The 24,807-nt window shown below is 47.2% G+C and overlaps 1 pseudogene; it reads right to left on the reverse strand.

Moving 5' to 3' along the window:
* Positions 1–20,790: 20,790 nt before the first annotated feature.
* On the reverse strand, positions 20,791–24,574 carry LOC118575451 (annotated as a pseudogene).
* Positions 24,575–24,807: the final 233 nt, after the last annotated feature.

Here is a 24,807-nt window from a genome sequence, read left to right on the forward strand (position 1 = left end):
CCTGTCAGAATGGCTAAGATCACAAACACTGAAGACAGCTTATGTTGGAGAGGATGTGGAGCAAGGGGAACACTCCTCCACTGTTGGTTGGAATGCAAACTTGTACAGCCACTCTGGAAATCAGTATGACAGTTTCTCTGAAAACTGGGAATACATCTTCCTCAAGTCCCAGCTACACCACTCTTGGGCATATACCCAAGGAATGCTCAATCTTACCACAAGGACACATGCTCAACTATGTTCATATCAGCACTATTAGTAATAGCCAGAACCTGGAGACAACCTAGATGCCCCTCAACTGAAGAATGGATAAAGAAAATGTAGCACATATATACAATGGAGTATTACTCAGCAGTAAAAACAATGAAATCAAGAAATTTGCAGCCTTGTGGTGGTGGCTCAATCCCAGCACTCTGGAGGCAGAGGCAGGCAGATCTCTCTGAGTTCGAGGCCAGCCTGAGCTACAGAGCTAGATCCAGGACAGCCTCCAAAGCTACACAGAGAAACCCTGTCTCAAAAACCAAAAAGGGGAAAAAAAGAAAAAAGAAAGAAAGAAAGAAAGAAAGAAAGAAAGAAAGAAATTTGCAGTCAAATGGATGGAACTAGAAAATATCATCCTGAGTGAGGCGATCTAGACTCAGAAGGACAAACATAGTATGTACTCACTCATAAGCGGATACTAGATGTGAGGGAAGGGATGGCCAGACTGCAACCCACAACTCCAGAGAGGCTAGCTACCAGGGAAAGACCCTAGGAGGGACACATGGATGACCCAGTGAGAGAGAAGTGGATGAGATCTACATGAGTGGACTGGGTGTGGGTGGTGGTGGTGGCAGAATTTGAGGAATGGGGGATGAGAACATAGGGAAATTGAGAGGATCTAGCTGGATCAGGGACAGAGTGGGAGGGCAGGGAGGAAGATACCATGATAGAGGAGGACATCATGAGAAAGGGAGAGGCAGGGTGCTGGGGAGGCTCTCAGGAATCCACAGGATGACCCCACCTTGCTCTCCTGGCAGTGGTCCAGAGGGTGCCTGGACTGGTCTACTCTGGTGACTGGTCTAGCAAATACCCTGACTGTCATCACGGAGCCTTTGTCCAGTGACTGATGGAGGCAGATGCAGAGATCCACAGCCAGGTGCCAGGCTGAGCTCTGGGAATCCAATTGAGAGAGGGAAGGGATTCTGCAGGCAGAAAACGTCGAGATCATGACAGGAAGAAGTACAGAGATGACCAGCCACACTATGGGAGGCCCATGAACTGTAGATTAGTGGCTGAGGAGCCCCCACGGGACTGGACTAGGCCCTCTGGATATGGAAGACGGTTGTTTGGCTCGAACGGTTTTGGGAGCACCTAGGCAGGGGGATCAGGATCCGTCCCTGGTGCACGGGCAGGCTTCTGGGAATCTGGTGCCTATGGTGTGATGCCTTGTGTGGCCTTGGTACAGTGGGAAGGGGCTTGGACCTGCCTAGGCTCAGTGTGCCCAGCTCTGCTGACTCCCCATGGGAGACCTTGATTTGGGGGATGTGGGGTGGCTAGGGAGGGAAGGCTGGGAGGTGGGAGGAGGGAGGAGGGAGGATCTGTGGGTGGTATGTAGAGTGAGTAGAAAATTTCTTGATTAAGAAAAATGGAAAAAAAAGAAATGAGAGTCTCATTCTTGATTTTAGTGTCTCACAACTTACAGTAATTCAGCAGTTTAAAATAATTACTAACCAGAAAAAAAGTAACACTAAAGCAAAAGGGGCTGGAGAGATGGCTCAGAAGTTAAGGGTACCAACTGCTTTTCCAGAAGTCCTGAGTTCAATTCCCAGCACCTGCATGGTGCCTCACAACCATCTGTAATGAGATCTGGCACCCTCTTCTGTATACATAATAAATAAGTAAATCTTTTAAAAATAAAAAGAAATGACTGCTTTTGCTCTCTTGTAGTATCAGAGTCCCTTCAACTCCCCCAGATCCCAAAGAATGTAAACACTGTAATTTGGTTGACTTTAAAGTACTGACACTTTATTTTCAACAACTGCTGATCCACATCTGCACAGCTAGCTCCCTTTCAGGACCAGGATGTGAGGCAAGGCTCTATCCCTGGGGCCATTGTATGTTAATACAGACAACACTGTTCAGATGGTGTGTTTGCCATCTCTGCACTCCAGTAGTTTTGTTCTGCAGCAGACATTGGTCTATGACTTAGGCCATTGTCCTCTCTTCCATCGCCTTTGTAGATTTCGATGACGTTACTGACTCTCCAGACCATGAGAACCACAGCTTTTGCATCCCAAGTTTAGGAGGTGCTCTGTCCATGAACCTTGAGTCAACTGCCTTCACAGCTCAGCCTTTCTTTCATGGGGCATTGCCTAACATGCTTTGACTTTGCAGTTACTTACACTGTGTCTTTTGACATCCCAGCAAAAGATGTTTAGTGTTTTATTGAAAGACCCCCAGTGGAGATCTTCCCTCAGGAGAGACCCCGAACCCAAGGAACACTCTGAAACCATCCATCAGATGCAAACAGCAAGAGGGTTTATTTGAATACACAGGTACCTGGGGCGACAAGTCTCTCAGAGGACTTGCGCGCCTTCCTAGGGTAAAGGGGACTTTTTATAGGATCCCAGGTGCAGAAGCGCGGTTACAGAAGCGAGAAGCATAGTTACAGGGTTCCCATTGGTTGATTCAAATAAGGCCAGGGTGAACTTGGGGACATCCCGGAATTTGGATGTGTGTGGCGGACCTGGCCTTGTCTAGGGCACAGTGGTGTTTTCCTAGCCCAACTGTCTATTTCCCAAGGCCAGGTGGCCTACCATAGATATCCTGTTTTGACTCAATGGTTTCTCTCCCAAGGCCGGGTGGCCGACCATAGTTATCTCTTCCCAAGGCACAGTTATGAACTCCTGTTTGGCCTTCTTCCCCTGAACCGCAGATATCCTGTTCTTTATGTTTAAGCCTTGCAAAATGGCGTTACAGCAGTCAAGCTAAAGCTATTGTAGGGGGTCTTTCATTCCCCCATTTTCTCAGGAGCCTAATGGAATCTTCCATTTTAGGATGGAGAATAAGGGGTCAGCTCCGTCTCTGACTGTCTGAGCTTCTGATATTGCTGGGTTAGGACCAAAGCCTGGACAACAGAAACCCTATCTTTGATGAATTGTACCAATCTGTTGAAGATGCATGGCCCAAACAATAAAATGAGCAGGAGGATGATTAGGGGGCCCATAATGGTGGAGACAAGGGTGGTAAACCAGGGTGACCTTTGGAACCATCCTTCAAACTATCCCTGTTGAGACTCGAATAGTTGTTGTCTCTGTTTTAATCTTTTCTTTTATATATCTCAAGTCATCTTTTTTATCATTATTTAAGCCTCTTCATCCTCAGATTTTCATAACTTGCTTTTACATATTCCGATAACTTACATTTCATAAACTCTCCTTCTTTCCAAAATATTCCTTTTATATTCTCATACCTAAAACCTTTACATCTTAGACCCCATATAAACTCTATTTATATTCAAACCTCATCCATTATACCTTAAACTATTTCCTCAGACCCAAAATATCATATATTCAAACCCTCATGACATGCCTAGGCCATCAAATTTAAACTGTTTCCTCAAATCAAAAAGTCATTTATTCAAACTTTCATCTTCATATCTCAGGGCTTTATATTTCATTTAGCTGAGGACCAAACCCAGGGCCTTGTGCTTGCTAGGCAAGTGCTCTACCATTGACCTAAATCCCCAACCCAAAATATTATTTTTTATTTCCTTCATTGAGATATCCTCTACTTGGAATTTGATACAGTTTTTTTCTCCTTATCTTAACCAACAATAATTTGTAACCAATTCTCTTAAATAATGGCAAGTATTTGTAACCCATTGAACTCAAATGACCAAAACCCATGTAAATTTTTCTTTTTCCTATGGAAACAAAAGCATAATTTTTCCAGTATATAATGTATCTTGGACTGGTAATTTAACATTTCTTTCTTTTCAAGCATATCAGGGCAGAGAAAGTTAACAAGGGTAGCTGCTGGCTGGCAGAAGAGACCTTGAAGTTATCACAGTGAAACTTGGCTTAGGAAGGAAGAGAGGGGGAGCGGTAAGCGTAGAGTGTATCCTTTGCAGCCAGTGTTCCTGAACAGCACACCTTTGATGACCTGCCAGGCATTGGGAGCTGGCTGGGGTGGGAGGTTCTGAGGCTGGGTCTCGGCTGGTGTGTCCCTCCCAATGTTGCCATTGCTGGTCACCTGACCAGAGCTGCCTCCCCCGGCCGCCACCATGGCACTGCCGGCCCCGTCTGCCTCCTGTGCCGCGCCATCTTCCCGCTCCGGGTCCCCGCCCCCATTTTCTTTGCTAGTTCCTGGTCCTCCGGGCTGTAGGGCATGGGGTCCCTGCTTGACTGTTGGTCCTGCAAGACCAGCAGCTGGTCGCCCCTGGGGGGTTGTAAGGCGACTGTCCGGGCTGTCAGATAGACCTTGAGTCCCTTACCTTCCGCCATCCAGAGGGCCTGGGTCAGCGTGACCAGCTCTGCCTTTTGGGCCGATGTTCCGGGCAATAAATCTTCTGGGGTCATGAAGTCCCAGTTCGGGCGGGTAAGGGGAAAGGCTGCATCAATGATATTAGGCAGTTGGGTAGGTCTTCCATCGTCTCCAGGAACCTGCTTCCGAGCCTCCAAGAAGACTCGCTGCTTCTCCTCCATTGTCAGGAGGGTCTGCAGCAGCTGCTGACAGTCGTCCCACGTGGGCTGGTGGGTCACTAAAATGGACTCAATCAGGTTAGTCAAGGCAACAGGGTCCCTAGAGAAAGGGGGATTATGCTGCTTCCAGTAGTCATCGCGCTTTCCTCATAGGCGACCGGCAATTGGGGAGGGAGCCGGAGTCTCTTCCTCCCACTGTCTCTGTAGAGGATGTTCGGGCTGGTCCCTCCGGTGCCGCCGAGGGGGGCGCTGTGGCCTCTGTGAGCGCGGGCTGAGGGCAGTGGAGGCGGGTGGGGAGGTGGATCGCGGGGGAGCCGGGGGCCGGGGCCGGGAAAGGCTGGAGCGCTTCTGAGCCGCAGCGGGCGCCGCCACCGTTCCTCAGCGGCCGCTGCCTCCCACTCACGCCGGCCCGGCTCGCATTCCTTCAGTGGCGGCAGCGGGCGGCGGGCGGGTGGCACGCGGTGGCAAGGGGGGGACCGGAGGGGGGGCACTGGCACTCCCGCTGCGGCCGCTCCTCTCTGCGAGGTGCGGCACGAGTGCGCAGAGCCCGAACAGACAGGCGTAGAGGGTCGCGGGCCCCGCCGCCACCATCCTTCTTGCTGGCCGGTTGGGACGCCCTGAATTGTCGCCTGCTCCTGGGCGCCCCTTCCCTTCTCCCTCGTTGTTGGCTTGTGCTTTCATGTCTGACCAGTGGTCAAGCGTGAGGCTCAAGGGGGTGGTGACAGTCTGTCCCATGTTTCTAGGAGGAGAACAGTTAAACAGAAAATGAAGAACGACAGACAATCGCAAACAAGACTGACACGCGCTGCGCGGCTTCGGCTCCAAACCGAGAGCAAAAACTCAGGAGGAGACTGCTGCGAGGGTCCGGATCCCTCGTCTCCAACCAACACCACGTATCCCTCGAATTCGTGAGTGGCCCCGAAAAACCATGCCCCTGAGGGGACTTCAGACACCCGTGGAACGTCTTCCAAGGTTACGGTGGGCGAAGTCCGAGCTCGTCAGCTCCTCCAGCCCCCACCGCCACAGACAGATTATCAGATGCGCGCAGACAGACAGACAACACTCAGACAGGACAGGGATGACATATAGTGAGGCCGGCCGGCTTACCTCCTGATGGTGGGTCGGTGGTCCCAGGGAGGGGTCTCAATCTCGGTGGAACCTCCATATGAAAGACCCCCGCTGGAGATCTTCCCTCAGGAGAGACCCCGAACCCAAGGAACACGCTGAAACCATCCATCAGATGCAAACAGCAAGAGGGTTTATTTGAATACACAGGTACCTGGGGCGACAAGTCTCTCGGAGGACTTGCGCGCCTTCCTAGGGTAAAGGGGACTTTTTATAGGATCCCAGCGGCAGAAGCGTGGTTACAGAAGCGAGAAGCATAGTTACAGGGTTCCCATTGGTTGATTCAAATAAGGCCAGGGTGAACTTGGGGACATCCCGGAATTTGGATGTGTGTGGCTGACCTGGCCTTGTCTAGGGCACAGTGGTGTTTTCCTAGCCCAACAGTCTATTTCCCAAGGCCAGGTGGCCCACCATAGATATCCTGTTTTGACTCAATGGTTTCTCTCCCAAGGCCGGGTGGCCGACCATAGTTATCTCTCCCAAGGCACAGTTATGAACTCCTGTTTGGCCTTCTTCCCCTGAACCGCAGATATCCTGTTCTTTATGTTTAAGCCTTGCAAAATGGCGTTACAGCAGTCAAGCTAAAGCTATTGTAGGGGGTCTTTCATTATCTTTAAGTGAACTACAAACCCTGATGACTAACAGATGGATGTATACTAACAAGCCTCTTAGCCAAAAATTCTTATGAAACCCAACCATGCCAAAGCCACATTTCAGCAACAATAGCAGAAATAAAATCTAACTTGCTTGGTAGGAGTATTTGCTTACATTTATTTGATTTTCTTGAGTATTTATTAACTAATGCTTATATAGAGGAGGGCTGCTGCCTACTTTTTAAAAAAGTTACAAACACAGGACAAAACAACTTCAGAACATATTTAAAATGGCATATTTATACATTGTTCTTATTAGCTGTTGTCAGGTTTAAGAGAGACATTCAGAACTCATGATTTAGTGGAGCTACTACTGGGTGTGGCTGAACAAAGTCCTTAGCATAGCTTCTGAGCTCCCGAGTCAGAAGGTGTAGGGCCTTCTGGGAGGAGAGAGGGGCTGCCAAGGCACAGCCCATGTATTCTTTGTTTGAGAGATGTGCAGCTTCACCATGGAGGAATTCTGGGCAAGTGCAATTAATAAAACCTATCAACTGCCAAATTTCTTAATAACAGATCAGTTTAAATATACAAGAATTGTTCTGTCCATTTTTATTCTGATGTGGTATTGGACTCTGTGAGTTCAATCCATCCCATTACAATGTCTTTCATGTGAATACTTCGGAGATGTGAAGCCTTGGATTCTCAGTCTGCAGTACAAATACCTTGACATATCATTCATTTGCTATAGTGTATTTGAATATTATGCTTTTTAAAATGTCTTTAAACCACATTTGTGATTATCATTGTAGGGCCCTGGAACTCCCAAGTTGGGTAACTGCTACCCTGCTTGCCTGACCCTGATCAGATGTTCTCCTTATGCTGATTCCCTGCTGGTCTCCACCCTCCTGAATGCTTAAGGGAAGTTCCTTGTTTGTGTTTCCTGCATTTGCTGTAAACAGCTTAGATGAAAGAATGTACAACATTCAGTAGCAAACTTCTGCCCTCAGGGGTTCCTCCATTGAGCCCTAAGCCTGTATTTAAGGTTCCCTCCCTCCTTCAATAAATGGCATTTGGTATCCCCTGGCACAAATGACCCGCTGTCTTTTGTGTCTGTTTTTCCATCCACAGCCCCTCGCTGGGACATGGTAAACGGGTGGTGGTAGCCGGGGCGCTACAGCAACAAATGGAGGTCCCACCGAGATCCGAGAACGAAGGGAAGAGCTGATGGACACCCGGGTAAGTCTGGCGCCAGCAATTTAAACTAAAAAGAGACGATAAGGGTGAATTGAAATGGGTGCAGCTAGCTCACAGTTAATTGGACTGCTGAAGCAGGAAGGCACCAAAGGTAAGAAAGATCAGGATGGCTAAAGATTTAAAATGAAAAAGGAAATCTTCCCAATAGAGAAGAGGGAAGGAAAGGAAATTTCCCGTTAGAAAAGGGAGAAAATTTTAATCAAGTAAAAGGGATTTTCCCTGGTGAAAAGGGGAAAATTTTTTGAAACTAGGCCTAAAGATTTTGGGGCCCTGTAGAGGGAGGATGGAAGGAAAGAGAAAAGCCTCTTCCCAGTGGAATGGAGGAAGAAAGGGCTCTTTCCGATGTAGAAGTTTCAGGATAGCTAGAGCTCTGAACTCTTTCTGCCAGCACAGAGCAGCAGCACCTGAATTGCAGGGAGTTGGCAGCTAGGCCTCACTGCTGCTGCCTGAACAAACAAGCAAGCCCAGAGATTCAAGTTTTTCTGTCTGTTTGCTTGACTTTGGTTTAAATGTTTTTTAGTTTTCCCTCTGAGTGGGAATAATTCAATATTTAGGATCCCTTCGTGGGAAATGTTTTTTTCTGTTTTTCCCTTATGGTGGGAATAACTCATTATTAGATAAATTTAAATGGGAGTGCATGTGCCTATGGCAGACAAAGGTGCTTGTGATGGTGTGTGAGATGGCCAGGCAGGCAGGCAGGTATGCACCCTGGGTGGTGGAGCTGCAATGGAGCACAGCCCGGGCAGATGCCTGCACTAGAGCCCAAGCACCCAGGGGAGCCAGAGCCAAAGCCAAAGCTTGCACCAAGCAAGCAGAGGCCTGGAGAGGGTCAGGCGCTAAAAGTTAAATGGGCCCAACAACTTCTGGTGAAAAAAGTTTCGGGCAGGACATGGAATGCTAAGTCAATGTAGTTTGAATTTCCAGGGATATTAGTAATTTATTGCATAAAAAATATTATGTTCTTTTGATTGTCTTAATAAATGTTTAGATGAATGGTTGATTCTCATGGTAGATAAACTAAAGGAACAGAATTCATAATTTTGAACTATATATTAGGTATGCTCTTGTCTGTTGGTCATTACTGAAAAATTGGCTCTGCTCTTTAAGCTACTTTCTAGAAATTCTTGGTTTAATGCTATAGAAATATAACACCTGAAATGGATTGGGTTGTTAGCTTTTTAAATAATGTTGCTAAGATAAACGCATAAAAAATAATCTCTTACTAATAAAGAGGTTACAAAATTATTTCTCCAGTAAATAAAATACAGGTAAATTGTTTGGTCCACATTGTTAATTATTGGCGATTTACATTAATGTTTTACTTGGGATCTATAGAGAAGGATCCTCTTTTTAAGATTTTATAAACATACTCAAGAGTATTGCCTAAAGTTAACTCTTCAAATCCGATAGAGATTGTATTTAATGCTTTTATAATTGGCACATGTAAAAAGGACCATAGAAATAGAAGCTGGTGATAGAATTGCTCAATTATTATTGCTTTCATATTTTAAATGCAAAATGGTGCCTACATGTAGAACTGGAGGCTTAGAAAGTTCAGGAGAAAAGGTGTTTGACAAACAGTTATCAATGAAAAACAGCCTAAATTAAAAAATAATATGATATGGGATTGAGATTGAAAGATTATTGGATATTGGTGCTGGATATATCTAAAAATTCACAAGAATTCTGTGATGCCAACTGGCCTCTACAAGAAGTCAGGAAAATGGAGGCTGTTACAGGATCTTAGAGCTGTAAATAAAACCATGCTTCTCATGGGAGCAACACAGCCTGGTTTGCCTACACCTGTGGCAATTCCTAAACATTGGCATTTAATTGTGATTGACTTACATAAATAATTTATTGGCTGCTAAATATAAAAACTTGTTTTTGATGCCTTTTCTAAATTACAAGAGGTTCTTAGCCTGGCTAATTTACAAATAGCCCCAGAAAAGGTACAGGTATCTTTTCCTTATCATTACTTAGGTCATGAATTGTTATGCACAGGCATATGTCCACAAAAGATTCCTCTGCGTACAGATCAGCTATTTTAAATTTTAAATTGAGACACTTGCTTGTTTTCCGGCATCTGCCCCTGTTCCCCATGCGATCAGGCCACTCTCGACTTTGGGCAGCATGACAAGAGGGCTGCAGGCAGGAACGGAAGGGTGGGTGGTCGGTCTGGAAGCCCAGCACCTGGACATGGGCAGCACAGATTCAACTCAGGCGGAAAGAGAGAAGGGGTGACCAGCGTGCCAACTTACCCACCCACTCGCCCAGGGCTGCCAGTCAGGACTTCGGAGCTCTGTAGGATCCCGCAGCTCCAGAGCTGTCCCTGAGCTGCGCGCAGGAGATCCCAGCTGCCAAGCCACACTGACATGGTCCTGCTGCTGGGGTTCTGCTAGGCAAAGGCTGAGGCAGCAAGGGCCAGGGCACTGCTGCCTGGGACAGTGATGTGTGCTGGCTTGCTCTGGAGGGCAGCAGAGGTGGCCTCCAGCTGCTACTGCCCCAGCTGCTGAAGGGCTCCAGGACTCCTTCCCCTCCCTGAGCCTGCCCTCTGGCTCAGGATCTGCAGGGGGTCTCTCTCTTTCTTTCTCTCTTAATTGTTGATCTTAGTGCCTGTGCTATTGGTGTTCTGTTCAGGAAGTTTTCTCCTCTGCCAACATTGCTGAACATTTCTTTAAGTGTTTTTGTCCATTTGAAATTCTTCTGTTGAGAATTCTCTCTTTAGATCTGTACACCATTTTCTATTTGAAATGTTTGATTTGGCTGTCAGTGTTCTGTTTAGGAAGTTATCTCCTGTATTGATGTGTTCAAGGCTTTCCCCTACTTTCTATTCTGTCAGGTTCTGTGTATCTGGATTCATGTTGAGGTCTTTGAACTACTTGGACTTGGGTTTTATGCAGGATGATACATGCAGATCTATTTGCATTCTCCTACCTGCAGACATCCAGTTAGACCAGCACCAATTGTTGAAGATGCTTTCTTTTCTCCATTGTGTAGTTTTTAGCTTCTTTATAAAAATCAGGTGTCCATAGGTGTGTGTGTGTGTGTGTGTACGTCTGGGTCTTTGATTCAATTCCATTGATCAACACGTCAGTTTTTATGTCAATACCGTGCATCTTGTAGCACTAAAACTCTGTAGTAGAGCTTGAAACCAGGGATTGTGTAACCCCAGAAGTTCTTTTATTGTTCAGGATTGATTTAGCGATCCTGGGTGTGTTGTTTTCCACATAAAGTTGAGCCGTTTCTTTTCAAGGACCATAAAAAATTTGATGGGGATGGTGTTGAATCTGTAGATTGCTTTCGGTAAAATGGCCTTTTCACTATGTTAATCCTGCTGATCCATGAACATGGAAGATTTTTCCATCCTCTGATGTCTTCTTCAGTTTCTTTCTTCATAGACTTGAAGTTTCGTTGTACAAGTCTATCACTTAACTGGTTCAGTTACCACAGATATTTTATATTGTTTGTGGCTATTGTGAAGGAAATTGTTTCCCTGATTTGTTTCTCAGTGTGTTTATCATTTGTATTTATCAGTCCTACTGATTTTTTTTTTTTTAGTCAATCTTGTATCTAGCCACATCGCTGAAGGTGTTTATCAGTTGTAGGAGTTCCCCAGTAGAATTTTTGGGGTTCTCTTATGTATACCATGATATCATATGCAAATAAAGATATTTTGATTTCTTCCTTTCTTTGTTTTTCAAGACAGGGATTCTCTGTGTAGTTTTGTTACCTGTCCTGGATGTCTCTCTCTAGACCAAGCTTGCTTCAAACTCTCTGCCTGGCTCTGTCTCTTGAGTGCTGGGATTAAAGGCATGTACCATTGCCACCTGGCAACTTCTTTCTTCTTAAAGAAATTGAGAAATAAACAAAAAAATTAAAGGAAATGAGTAAATCCCTTAATGAATGTCAAGAAACCCAAGAAAAAACAAACACTTGAAGGAAACAAATAAAAATGTTCAAGCCCTGAAAATAGGGACAGAAGCAATGAAGAAAACACAAACCGAGAGAGTTCTGGAAATGGAAAATCTAGGTAAGCAAACAGGAACTACAGATGCAAGCTTCACCAACAGAATGCAAGGGATGGAAGAGAGAATCTCAGCCATTGAAGATACAATAGAAGAGATAGACACATCGGTCAAAGAAAATGTTCAATCTAAAAAATCCCTGACCCAAACATCCGGGAAATCTGGGACACTATGAAAGACCAAATCTAAGGATAATAGGAACAGAAGAAGGAGATGAAACAGTTCAAAGGCTCAGAAAATATTTCCAAACAAAATAATAGAAGAAAGTTTTCCTAACCTAAAGAAGTCTACAAAGATACAAACAGATTGGATCAGAAGAAAGTCTCCTGACCATATAATAATCAAAACACCAAACACACAGAACAAAGAAAAACTACTAAAAGCTTAAGGGGAAAAGGACAAGTAACATATGAGTGCAGACCTATTTGGATTACCGCTGCTCTCAGTGGAGACTCTAAAATCCAGGAGGGCCTGGACTAATGTGCTGCAGACTCTAAGAGACCACAGATGCCAGCCTAGACTACTAAACCCAGCAAAACTTTCAATCACCATACATGGAGAAAAAAAGATGTTTTTTAACGAAGTCAGTTTAAAATAGTATCTGTCTACAAATCCAGCCCTACAGAAGGTGCTAAAACGAAAACTCCAACATATGGGGGTTATTTACACACATGACAACCCAGGAAATAAATGAATTCACAGTAGCTAAACTAAAAATGGGAAACACACACACAAACACACATCATCACCACCACCACCACCACCAAACACCACCACAACAACAACCAAACAACAGCGATTAACAATCATTGTTCATGACATCTCTCAATATCAATGAATTCAATTCTCCAATAAAAAGACACAGACTAATGGAATGAATGCAAAAGCAGGATCCACCCTTCTGCTGCATACGAGAAACATATCTCAATACTAAAGATAGGCATAACCTCAGAGTAAAGGGTTGGAAAAACATATTTCGAGAAAATGGATTCAAGAAGCAAGCTGATGGAGCCACTGTAATACCTAACAAAGAGACTTCATCCAAAATTAATCAAAAACATAGGGAAGAACACTTCATATTCATCAAAGGAAAAATCCACCAAGATAATGTTTCAATTCTTAACATCTATGCCCTGAACACAAGGGCACCCATGTTTGTAAAAGAAACATTACATGGATAGCGGGAGACTTCAGTAGACCCCACTCTCACCGGTGGACAGGTCAACCAGACAAACACTAAACAGAGAAGTATTAGAGCTAACAGACGTCATAAACCAAATGGACCCAGCAGAAATCTACAGAACATTCTATTCAAACACAAAAGAATATACCTTCTTCTCAGCACCTCATGGAACTTATTCCAAAATTGATCACATATTCTGACACAAAATAAGTCTCAACAGATACAAGAAAATTGAAATAATCCTCTCTAAACAAACAACCACTGGTTAAAGCTGGATTTCAACAACAACAGAAAGTCTACAAACTCATGGAAAAAGAGCAACTCTCTACAGAAAGAAAGAAAGAAAGAAAGAAAGAAAGAAAGAAAGGAAGAAAGAAAGGAAGGAAGAAAGGAAGGAAGGAAGGAAGAAAGGAAGGAAGGAAGGAAGGAAGGAAGGAAGAAAGAAGAAAGAAAGAAAGAAAGAAGCAAGGGACGGAGGGAGGAAGGAAGGAAAGAAAGAAAGAAAGAAAGAAAGAAAGAAAGAAAGAAGGAAAGAAGGAAAGAAATGAAAGACTTTTCTAGAATTCAATGGAAATTAGTGTACAACATACCCAAACTTCTGGGACACAATGAAAGTGGTGCTAAGAGGAATGTTCAGAGCACTAAGTGCCTACATAGAATAATTGGAGAGATCTCATACTAGCAATTTAACAGCACACATGAACGCTCTAGAACAAAAAGAAGCAAGCACACCCAAGAGGAGTAGCGCACAAGAAATAATCAAACTGATATCTATAAAATAGAAACAAAGAGAATACAAAGAATCAATGAAATGAAGAGGTGGAACTTTGAGAAAGACAACAAGATAGACAAACCCTTATGCAAGCTAAGAAAAAGTCTCAGAGAGAATATCCAAATTAGTAAAATCAGAAATGAAAAGGGTACATAACAACAGACAACAAGGAAATCTAAGAATCATTAGGTTGTAGACAGAAGTTTCTGTCCCACCACCAACTCCCAAATGTGGTGGTATTGTATTCCCCAAAATATTGTGTGTTCCCCGAAAGAAACATATCTGGGGTCAGAGAACAGACAGCCACTAGATACAGAGGCACAAATGGTGGCTAGAAAATGGGTCAGAGCAAGCCATAGCAGAAGTTGGGCGGTGGTGGTGCACCCCTTTAATCCCAGCACTTGGGAGGCAGAGCTAGGCAGATCTCTGTGTGTTCAAGGCCACTTTAGAAACAGCTAAACATGGTGACCCCCGACTTTAATCCCAGAAACCCAGCCTTTAATCCCAAGGTGTGACGCAGAAAGTAGAAATATATATATGGCATGAAAACCAGGCACCAGTGTTAGATAAGCATTTGGCTGGTTTAGCATTCAGGCTTTGGAGCAGCATAGTTCAGCTGAGAGTCAATGGGATGAGGACTCAGAAGCTTCCAGCCTGAGGAAACAGGATCACCTGAGGAACTAGCAAGGTAAGATAGCTGTGGTTTGTTTTGCTTCTCTGATCTTCCAGCATTCACCCCAATAACTGGCCTCCGGTTTGATTTTATTAATAAGAACATCTAACCATTCCAACTACACCCAAATATCTAGCAGCAGCTTCCCAAATAGTTGACTTAGAGGTTTAAAATAAATTATAAATGATAGGCCAGTAGCTCAGGCTTATTACTAACTAGCTCTTACACATAAATTAACCCATAATTCTTATCTATTTAGACTTGTCGCATGGCACCTTTTCTCAGTGTGACATTCTTATCTTGCTTCCTCTGTGTCTGGCTGGCGACTCCTGACTCTGCCTTCCTCTTTCCAGCATTCTTACTTTGGTTTTCCTACCTAACTTTCTGCCCAGCTACTGGGCTGTTAGCTTTTTATTAACCGCCGAGAGTAATACATATTCATAGTGTAGGAAAGGATTATTTCACAGCATTAGGTCATGCTTTAAAACCCTGTCCTCCCCAAAATTGGAAAATCTAAATAAAATGGTGATTTTCTTGATAAATACCACTTGTCAAAGTAAAATCAAGATCAGATAGACAACTTAAGAAGACCTATAATCCCTACGGAAATATAAGCAGTCATTAAAAGTCTCCCAACAAAAAAAGTCCAGGGTCAGACATTTTTAGCCCAGAATTCTACCACAGTAGCAGCCGGGCGGTGGCAGTGCATGTCTTTAATCCCAGCATTTGGGAGGCAGAGGCAGGCAGATCTTTGTGAGTTTGAGGCCAGCCTGGTCTACAGTGTGAGATCCAGGGCATGCAACAAAACTACACAGAGAAACCCTGTGTCGAAAAACAAAACAAAACAAACAAACAAAGATAGAAACAGAAGGAACATTGCAAAATTCATTTTATCAGGCCACAGTCACCCTGATACCCAAACCACACAAAGATTCAACTCAGAAAGTAAATTACAGATCATTTTCCCTTATGAACATAAATGCAAAAATACTTGCAAGTAAACAAACTGAAAGAAAAAACAACACATGATCATCTCTTTAGATGCTGAAAAAAGCCTTTGACAAAATCCAACACCCCTTCAAGATAAAAGTCTTGAAGCGATCAGGGATACAAGGGATAGACCTAAACATAATCAGGCAATTCACAGCACACCTACAGCCAACATCAGATTAAATGGAGAGAAACTCAAAGCAATTCCACTAAAATCAGGAAGAAGACAGGGATGTCTACTCTCTGCATGTCTGTTCACTTTGGACTGGAAGTTCCAACTAGAGAAAGCAGACAACTGAAGGAGATCAAGAGCTTACAAACTGGAAAGGAAGAAGTCAAAGACTGATGTTACAGGATCTTCAAATCTTTCCTCAGCTGTCACCCTCTGCATGACACCACACTGAACACCTATTGAAACAGTGTCCTTAGGGCAAGGCGGATGGCTGAGACACTGAGAACACCTTCTATTCCTGCCAAGAACCAAGTTCAGTTCCCAGCATCCACACTCAGGGCATCTGACACCCTCTTTTGACCTCCAGGAGCCCTGAACTCACCTGGCCACACCCACTGGATGCCACACATCCACTGTGGTGGATTCTGAGAGAAATGTCCCCATAGTGCTGGGTAGTTGAACTTTCTTCCCTACTTGGTGGTGCTATTTGGGGAGGTAGAGGTTTAAGAGGTGTGGCCTGCTGGAGGAAGTGTGTTACTGGGGGAGGGAGGGGCTGTGAGAGTAAAAAGTTCCATCTGCCTCAACATTGCTCTCTCTGCTTCCTGTTTGCCCCTGAGGAAGTGAGCTCTCAGCTTCCCGCTCCCCACCATGCCTGCGGCTGTTGCTCAGCTTACTTGCCGTGATGCACTCTTATCCACGGAGCTGTAGCCGAGAGAAACTCTTCTAAATGTTGCTTTGGTCTTGGTGTTTGAACAGCAACAGAACAGTAATTAACACAAAACATAATTAAAATAAATAACTTTTGAGATGGTGTCACTATGTAGACCAGGCTAGACTTGAACTCACAGGTATCCTCCTGCCTCCAATTTGAAAGGGCTAGGAATAAAGCATGTATGTGCCAGCATGCCACACTAAAAGCTATTAATATATTTAAAAAAACAACAGCTCTCTGCCCCGTTCCTCTCACTCTGGACACCTTCCCTTCTGCCCTCCACCTCCCGAGATAACCTGCCCTTGTTTATTCCCTTACACTGTATCACAGGCATCTTCCCACCACAGCGCTTGCTTCAGGAGACCAGCAACACTGTATCACTTCGTAGTGTGTCTTAGAAACAGGACTTCCTTTCTTTGGCCTCCTGAAATTCATTTAGCTCCTTTTGAAGATACCTTAAAATTTGTGAGCCTGAATGTAGCCGTTATGAGACCATTAGTTCTGCTCCTTGTGAGCTGCCTGTTTTTTCTTTATGGTTCTTAGTTGTTCTTTTGTAGAGCTGCCAGCTTAAGTCATGCTGGGATCAAGAAAAATGGGCCTCATGACAATGGATACCCACATGCTCCATAAGAGAATTTCACATCGCTACTACCGTTGTTGCTGTTATAACAGTGAAGACCACTGCTACTACTGTTTCTGGGATTGCCATTTCATAATTGGTTACTACAGCTAGCACAGTGGAGACCCTGGCAGCAAAAGTAGCTACCACAGTCAATTAATCTTTCATTCTATTGGGCATGACAAATTGAAATCAATAGTTATATACATTCCAATTGGCTTTGAAAGTTATAAATTTACAAACTCAAGTTCCCTTTGCTCTCAGGATACCATCTTACAAGGACTCCAATTTGCAGTAAGGCTCATTGAAGAAGGGAATGGCTCAATTGCCTCTAGCCTACCGGCTATGGGTGGGTTAAGACTTCTGTTGGTCTTTTCTGTGTCGAACACACAGATTGCAAGCCCAGCACCACTTAGAGATCTTTGGCAACAGTTAACTCTGCAGCTCTCACAGGACTGAGCCTGTATGATAATGAGTATTCAGAGATGGGTAAGGTCTGGGGGGTGCTCACCAACCTAAGACACAACACCTTTGTGGCCTGGGCAGGTGCCTCCATGACAGGTAAGGTGACCTGCTGACGTCCCACACAACCTAAGTCAGAAGCTCATTTTTTTAGTAAAAGGGGGACCTGAAGGACCCAGCTCCTGGTTTGGGTAATTGTTGCATTGCTTGTTGACCTTGACCTTGATATCCTCCCTAAGTTAATTCCCTGCGAGATTCCAACCTCCTGAATGCTTCAGGGATGTTCCTGGTCTGTGTATCCAGCATATTGGGTGTTAACAGCTTAGATGCAAGGTTGTAAAATATCAGAAGCAGGGTTGGGGATTAGGTCAGTGTTAGTGCAGTTTCCTGGGGTTTGTTCCTCAGCTCAAAAAAAAAAAAAACAGAAGCGAACTTCGGCCCTCCAGGGTTTTTCCATTGTGCTGTAAGCCTCTATTTTAGACCTCTTCCCTTCTTCAATAAATGGCATTCAAAAAAAAAATGAAGAAGAGGGGGGTCAAGATCATGATGGGGAAACCCACAGAAACAGTTGACCAGTACTAGTTGGAGCTCACTGACTCTGGTCTGACAGCTTGGGAACCTGCATGGGACCGAACTAGGCATGCTTACTGTGGATGATAGTTGTGTGGTTTGATGTGTGTGTGGGGACCCTGGCAGTAGGACCAGGACTTATCCCAGGTGCATGAACTGGCTTTTTGGAGCCCATTCCCTGTGGTGGGATACCTTGCTCAACCTTGATACCATGGGGAGGGGCTAAGCTGTCCTTCAACTTGGTATGCTACACTTTTTTGACTACTCTGAGGAGTGGATGTGGGTAGAGTGGGAGGGAGGTGAGGAGGCGGGAGAAGGGGAGGGAGGGGAACTGGGGTTGGTATGTAAAATGAAAAATATCTTAATAAATAACTATTTAAAAAAAAAACGAGCCGGGCAGTGGTGGCAAACGCCTTTATTCCCAGCACTTGGAGGCAGAGGCAGGGGGAGGATGGATCTCTGTGAGTTCAAGGCCAGCCTGGACTACCAAGTGAGTTCTAGGAAAGGCGCAAAACTACACAGGGAAACCCTGTCTCGAAAAACCAAAAAAAAAAAAAAAAAAAAAAAAAGAAAGAAAGAAAGAAACAGGACTTTGATCTCACATCTGGAACAGACTCTATGGGCTGATCACAATAGACACAGCTGTGTCCCCTGCATGAGGAGTGGATTTCCTCCATCACAGATGGAGACAGTGACAGCAGACCGAGGAAAACATCCATGCAGGGTCAGCTCGCTGAACCCTGAGCTCATTGGTCTCACACAAGGGCCTGGGTGTTTCAGGGGATAACAACTGAGGTGCCCACCCCAACGTGCATGTCCACTCTCCCAGCTGCATCACTGCAGTCCCCTGCACAGCTCCCAGCAGCTCCACTCAGCAGTCTCCTCTCCCTCAAGAGCTGCAGCTGGTTTAACCCTGAGAGGGAAGCGCTACATTGTGTCAGCTCCTGAACCTGTAGCTTCTTGTGTTTCCTGAGCCTCATCAGCTCCTCCTGGCTCCAGCAGGGGTGTTTCAGTCTAGAGGAAAATTCACACACTCACCTCCCTCTTCTACAGAAGCTCCCTTGATTAACACAACCTCAGGCCAAATGCTGGTGTGTGGAGTGCAGCACCAGGTCCCCTCACACTGAGATCAGGGTCACCTGAGCTTTCCCTCCAAAAATTCCTCCCTCCCTCTTGACCTGCCTTTCTGTCTTTGATCCATGATCCTAATTATATTTTTATTCATTCATCAAACATTTATTGGGTCTGAATGTCTGCTGGATCCCAGGCACTGAAGTTATCATCCCTCACAAGACAAAGATGGCAGCATTGTGACAGAGATTGTCACCTCATTGTTCTTCAAACATCTCAGCTAAACTCCTGGAGCTCCTGACTCGAGTTCACAAAGCTAGAAGAGAAAACAGAAGGGTCTGGATGAAAACCAGAGCAGGGGTGAAATCATTTCATCTCTGATGTTCCCACAATCTCTTTTTTAAAGATTCATTAATTTTATGTCTATGAGTGTCTCTTGCCTGTATGTTTTTGTACCATGTGCCTATCTGGTGACCACAGGAGCACTGGAAGTGTGTGTGGATGGTTTGAGTCAAGGTGTGGGTGCTGGGGTTCGAACCCGGGTCCTCTGCAAGAGCAGCAAGTGCTGTCAACCCCTGAGCCATCTCAACGATCCCTGGACAACTTCTTTTTTTAAAATTTTTTTCCAGAGCTGAGGACTGAACCCAGGGCCTTGCGCTTGCTAGGCAAGCCCTCTACCACTGAGCTAAATCCCCAACCCCTGGACCACTTCTTTTAAATACACTAAAATCTCCAGCAAACTCAGCCTGTAAATACCTGAGTCACCACTGGAGGCAGCACGAGGATTCCCAGAGCCAGGGAGGGAGAGGGGACCTTGGGCAGACACAGCTCCAACAGGACAGATCTGAGATGATGAGACCCTGTGGATCCCTCCTCACTGCCCATCCTACAACCCAAGTTAGATTCTGAAAGATGGAAAGAAGGAGAGAACCTCCAGACAGGGGCCTGGAAGGAGGCAGGAGCTCAGGAGACTGAAGTTCATGTTCTCAGCCCACAGTCACCTGAGTACAGTGGCTTAGTTGGGACTTGGGGAACAAGGATGGACAAAAACCTCTTAATGCTGTCACTCAGGGACCCCAAAAGGGGATGAGACAGGCACCACTCACAGGAACAAGAACAGGCCTAGTCCTCCACACAAACTAAAAAGACAAGAAATAAACAGAGAAATGGGGTGAAGAGCCATGGTGAGGTCAGAGCCCAGGCTGACCTGTCACAGCAGTCCTGGCTGCTCACAGTCCTGGGGACAGGACAAGGCTCTGTCATCCCAGTGTCCCTGTGATCACAGACTCTCAGCATGTGGTTCAAGTGATGAAGAGAACAGGCCAGGAGGTGACACAGCTGAGGAGTGACCATGTTACAGCCAACAATGGACTGAGCTCCACCCGGCACAGCTCTGATCACACTCAGCTCCCACAGCCTCATCTTGTCCACCAGATACACAGCAAAAAGAACACAGATTCTGGAAGGTTCTCCATGATGCCATGTATTTCCTCCAAAGTTCTAAGTATTTCAATCATTTAATTTACCCGCCAATCCACCTGTCAGATCAAGGACATGAACAAGCAAGTTGACATTCAGATTCTTATTTTAAGTGGGGAGTCAGGGGCTGCAGCTCAGGGCAGCATGGAGGTGACAGAATGCAGATGTCCTCTCCTGTCTGCAGGACCAGGAGGTTGGCTGTGGAAGGGAATATAACTGCACGGACAGGGTCCTGGTGTGCAGGGGTGGCTGGGCTCCCAGGTCTTCACATTGAGCTCCTAGGGTCACAGGGAACATCAGACTTGTTGCTGAGAGTGAACTGAGGGGCTCAGGATGTCACAGGAGACACCTGAGCACATCTCTGTCACTCTGTCAGGCCGGGCAGCTGTCTTCATGCTACAAACAAGTCATGAACAATCACTGTGAAGACAACATCCCAACAACCCACCACTCACTCAGAGGGGATTCTGGGAGTCCCTGAACCCCAATCATGTCCACTTGGCCCCTCCTCAATTCATAACCCAGAGTGTCACCTTTACAGTCTGGGAGAGACACATCAGAGCTCTGGGCACTGTCCCTGCCTGGGGTAAAATTACATATAGTCACAGGAAGGTGAAAACATGGCCTCTAGAAGATTTCACTGTAGGAGTATTATGGGTTGGCATACTCCAGCTTCACCCCCTGGGCCTCAGGGACAATCCTGCTCCCCACACTTACCTGGAGCTGGAGTATAGATCCCTCCCTTTCCACCTGTGAGAAGAAAAGCTGTGAGAGACAGGGAAGACCCCAACCCTAGGAAGGTTCCAGAACTGACAGCAGACCCAGGTCAGAGACAGGAGCAATGAGGGCTGTGGATGTTCCCCTTAATGAGGCAGAGCACACTTCTGAAAGGGGCTGAGAGAGAACCAGACCCTGTCCTTTCCTACCTGTGATTCTCCTCCTCCTCCTCACAACAGCCACCACAGCTCCAATGATGGCCGCAGCTCCGAGGAGACCCAGGACAGCAATGATTGCCACGATGGGGACAGTGGACTGAGGAGGCTCTGGAAGGGAAGGACAGGAGGGGAAGGTGAGGGTCATGACCCCAGCTCTCAGCCCTGACCCTGCTCAGGGTCTACAGAAGACTCCAGCTTTCCCTGACCCCAGCTCTGCACCCACAACCTCCTTACCCCATCTCAGGGTGAGGGGTTGTGTCAGCCCCTCATGGTCCACATGGCATGTGTATTTCTGCTCCTCCCCAGAAGACACCACCACAGCTGCCCATGTCTGGAAGGTTCCATCCCCAGAAGGTCTGGTCTCCACCAGCTCCATGTCCTGAATCAGATCCTGCCCATCCCTCTGCCAGGTCACAGAGATCTCAGCAGGGTAGAATCCCAGGGCCCAGCACCTCAGGGTGCCATCTCCTGTCAGTATGGGGTGATGGGTCACATGTGCCTTTGGGGGATCTGTGTGGAAGATTTAAGAAATCCCACATTTAACAAGATAAACTGAAATCCTCAAAGACAAACTTAAACCAATGATGACACTAAACTGTGTCTGTTTGGACAATTCTGTCATCACACTAGTGACCTCAGGTAGAGCTGGCCCCCTCATCACAGAAGTGCACATTTTCCTGGGGGGACTCAGTAGCTGAGAGAGAATCCACATGAGCCAGCAGGTCAACAGGGCCTTCCTCATGTGATGTTCTATAGCATAAGGTAGGTGGTAAAAGATGAGAAGGAATGGAAAATAATGAATATGTTATTAATTCATATAAAAATAAGAAATCAGGTACAAGAGCTACATGAAGGATGTTACCAATTACTGCTGTCAACATTGAGGCACAACCACTGAGGCCATCTTGCTGACCAGCTGTAACTGTCTGTCCAAGTGAACAGCCATCACCTAAGTGTGCAGCACACAGGTGGTGAAGCTCTGACACTCAGCCAGAGAAAATGACGCCCCAAGCCCTGCCTCTGGGGGACAAGATACAAGGTATAGTCACCAGGACCCCTGGAAGTGTGCAGTGGGGCCCAGTGCAGCACTCACTGGGACACAGCGGTGCTCACAGGGGTGTGTGGATCTTCCATCACTCCTGTCCTGGAACTGCAGAAGACCCGTCTCTGAGGAAGTTCAATTCCTAATCCACTGGGGAACACTGTGACTTGTTGGGGCAGAGGGAGAGCAGGAGGGCTCTGGATGTTAATATGACAGGAAATAGTCTAAGCTCACAGGAACCTTTCTGGTTTAAAGGAAACCCTGATGTGTCTAAGTATCCACGTTAGCAGTTCCCCCTGGCTCCTGTGGAGACTGATACTAATAACTGGAGGGGAGAGAGAGAAGCAATATCACCCCAGTGAGGGGAAAAAACCTGACTAAAGCAAAATGAAAACTTCAAAAACAAAAACAAAAACAAAAACCAAGAGAAAAAGAAAAGTGCGAGGAGGTGGTGGCACACATCTTTAATCCCAGCTCTCAGGAGGCAGAGCCAGGCTGATCTCTGTGAGTTTGAGGCCAGCCTGGTCTACAGAGTGAGTTCCAGGAAAGGCTCAAAGCTAGAGAAACGCTGTCTAGAAAAACAAAACAAAACAAAACAAAACAAAACAAACGTAAATGAAAGAAAGTAAAGAAACACACACACACACACAATTTAGTATTTGTCCAGGGTACTCCATCAGTGCTCACGTGACCATTCTGTGAATAGACGGAATTGGGGTGCAGAAGGGATGACCTCACCCACAGGAACCTGGGAGAATGCATCTTTGCAAAGTTCTAGAAACTGGTGAACCAGCCCAGGGCGTCCTGTCTCCCATCAGGTAAAGGAGACTCCCTGTCCTGTCGTGTAAGGCTGACACACTCAGACGACAGGACTCAGTTTCCACAGACCCTGGTGTGGGCAGAGACCCCGGCCTGGGAGCGGCCATGGATGACAGAGGCTGCAGGAGACCCAGGGACACTGTCTGCCCTGAGACAGGGGCATGACCCCAACTGAGAGCTTTCTTCTTCCTCAGGACTGAGCCCAGCCCGAGGCAGAGGGAGGAGCTGCCCGCGGCCCTGCACCTGTGCGCTGCAGCGTGTCCTTCCCGATCTCCAGGTGTCTGCGCAGCCACTCCACGCACTCGCCCTCCAGGTAGGCCCTGTCTCCCTGCAGCACCAGCCTGCTCCCACTTGCGCTGGGTGATCTGCGCCGCCGTGTCCACCACTGTCGACGTCGTCAGGTAGGCGTTCAGGGCGATGTAATCGCGGCCCTCGTAGGCGTACTGACTGTACCCGCGGAGGAGGCGCCCGTCCGACCCCACGTCACAGCCAGACATCCGCTGGATGGTGTGCGAGGCTGCGTGGATCCCGCGGTCAGCCCCGCCCACCCGAGGACTCTTCTAAACCAAAAGGGAAACCGAGTCCCCGTCCCCCACTCTCCTCCCGAACCTCGGACCCGGGACCCGGGGCGACTCCGGCCCCGACGTAGGGACGTGCAGGGGTCGTGACCTCCACCCGCGGTCACTCACCGCCCTCGCTCTGGTTGTAGTAGCCGAGCAGTGTCCTCAGGTTCCCTCGGTAAACCTGCTCGTTGTCCTTGGCGTTCCGTGTCTCCCTCTCCCAGTACTCCGGCCCCTCCTGCTCCACCCACGGCGCCCGCGGCTCCATCCTCGGAGTCTCCACGTCGCTGTCGAAGCGCACGAACTGTGTGTCGTCCACGTAACCGACGGTGATGTACCGGGGCTCCCCGCGGCCGGGCCGGGACACGATGGTGTGGAAATACCGCAGCGAGTGCGAGCCTGGGGGCGGCGCGCAGTGAGACCCCGACCCTCCTCCGGGACCCGGGCGGGTGCGTGGCCGGGAGGGGAGCGGGGAGCGGGGCTCGGGACGCGGGTGGAGAAGGGCGGGAGGGTCTGGCCGGGCGACGCGGGGCCGCGGCTTCCCCGGGGCCGCCCCCGCCCTCCCGGCAGGGTCGTGTCCCTCCGACCCCGCACTCACCCGCGCGGGTCCGGGTCGGGGCCAGGGCGGCCGCCAGCAGCAGGAGCAGCGTGCGCGGGGCCACCGCCCCATCTCGGATCTGGGGAGTCTGAGTTCCGCGGGCTGCTTGGACTTTATAACCCATGACCGCGGCGACGCTGATTGGTTCTCCGCGATCTCGGCACCCAATGGGGGTGAGAACAGGGAACTTGTCATCAGTGTCCGGGCAGAAGGACCCGACACAGGTCAGGAGCTGGAGAAGTGAAACTGGGGACCTGGGGATCCCCAGCCCTGGGCTCCCACCCCAGACCTCACCGCCTGGGGACTGAGACTTTGCTGAACCCTGTGCTGTGGGACGGAGCGATGTTTGTCATGGTGTCTCTGAGCCGCCTAAGGACAACTGTCTCCTCGGTTAGTCAGGATGAAACCTAAGAGCATGGAGCTTCCAGGGAAAACATTGGCTCATGGAAGTTGGCTCATGGAAGC

The sequence above is a fragment of the Onychomys torridus genome, unplaced genomic scaffold (assembly GCF_903995425.1).
Source record: "Onychomys torridus unplaced genomic scaffold, mOncTor1.1, whole genome shotgun sequence".
NCBI lineage: Eukaryota > Metazoa > Chordata > Mammalia > Rodentia > Cricetidae > Onychomys > Onychomys torridus.